Source organism: Pseudomyrmex gracilis, unplaced genomic scaffold (genome assembly GCF_002006095.1).
Source record: "Pseudomyrmex gracilis isolate BER0280 unplaced genomic scaffold, ASM200609v1 scaffold_2330, whole genome shotgun sequence".
NCBI classification, from domain to species: Eukaryota; Metazoa; Arthropoda; class Insecta; order Hymenoptera; family Formicidae; genus Pseudomyrmex; species Pseudomyrmex gracilis.
In genome coordinates, this window is record NW_018022914.1 from 1,980 (window position 1) to 3,667 (window position 1,688).

The window sequence follows — 1,688 nt, forward strand, 5'->3', positions numbered from 1 at the left end:
ATTTCCTTGTCCTTTTAACAATAGGGTCAGCAGACATAGCTGCTTCACGAATAAATGACATAGGATTTTGACTTCCATTACCGTTTATTATACTTCTTACTTTAAAAAGATTTATTAGCTCCGGTGTTGGAACTGGTTGAACAGTATACTCTCTTCTTTCCTCAAATATAAAAGTCCACAAAGGTTTGTCACTAGATTTAACAATATTTTTCTACATATATATATTGCAAGAATTTCTTCAAATATGGTAACTATTACTTTATCTCTACAATTATTAATATAACTCATAAACATTTTTTTGTAGACAAAACTTCTTTAATAGTCTGATTTATCTTAATTACAGCTATTCTGCTTGTTTTATCACTACCTGTGCTAGCTTTTGCAATCACCATGTTCTTAACAGATCAATAATTACGTACCACATTTTTTGACTTTTCAGTAGGAGTACACTTAATCCTATATTACCACTTATTCTAAATTTTTATACATCCAGAAGTTTATATTCTAATCTTACTAGGATTTGGAATAATCTGTCATATTATTATAAGTAAAAAAAGTAAAAAAGAAACATTCGGATTTTTAGGAACACTTTATGCAATAATAGCAATTAGATTTCTAGGATTTATTGTATGAACCCATTATATATTTTCAGTAGGAACAGATGTTGACGAGCTTATTTTACCTCAGCAACAATGATCATTGCTGTTTCCACAGAAATTAAAATCTTTAAATAAATTCCTACCTTGCACGAAAATAAAATAAATATATTAAGAGGGTATTTGGGATTTCTCATATACGAGATGCAAATATAGCACCGTATATGAATTTTAGAATTGTTATTACAAGGCAAATTTTACGTGTAAAAATTTACAAGTGAACACGTATATATGTATATATGTACACGTATAATCTCCGCACAACACCTAGCGAACGGCTCTTATGACAGAATATATATTTATTATTAGTGTGGAAACTTTGGAGCCTTAATAAAGTTTTTAATTGTTTAAAATAAATATAATTTCCACTCTTTCATGATCTTTGAAATTTGTAATTATATTTACCATAAGATGATTAACTGGTTATATACTATCAAATTTATCAATTGATATTGTATTACATGATACATACAACGTTGTAATCCGTTTCCATTATGTTTTATCTATAAGAGCTGTATTCTCAATTATTTCAAGATTTATTCACTGNTTCCCTCTTATTACTGGTTACGCTCTCAATAATGTTTGATTAAATATTTAAGTTTTACCAATATTTACTGTTGTAAACATAACCATTTTCCTCCACCATTTCTTAGGATTTAAAGGGATATCTCACCGATACAGAGATTACCCTGAAACATTTATTTCATGAATTATTATTTAATCAAAGAGGTTCACCTATTTCAATTATAAGATTAATTTTACATGCTTTTATTAGGTGAGAATCTTTAGTTATTTAAAAAATAATTATTTCAAGGATAACAGCGTATTACTTTTGGTTAGTTCATATTAATAAAAGTGATTGCGACCTCGATTTTGAAGTAAGAATTTAAAGTATAAAAAGGATTATAATTTATAGGTCTGTTTGACTTGTTCTATCTTACATGATTTGAGTTTAGATCGGCGTGAGCTAGATCGATTTTTATCTATTTTAAAATTAATTAATTTTGGACAAAAGAACTTAAATATTTAAAT

General features: G+C 27.3%; 1 pseudogene; it reads left to right on the forward strand.

Moving 5' to 3' along the window:
- The first annotated feature begins 486 nt into the window (after positions 1-486).
- LOC109862751 lies at positions 487-1,365 on the forward strand (annotated as a pseudogene).
- Positions 1,366-1,688: the final 323 nt, after the last annotated feature.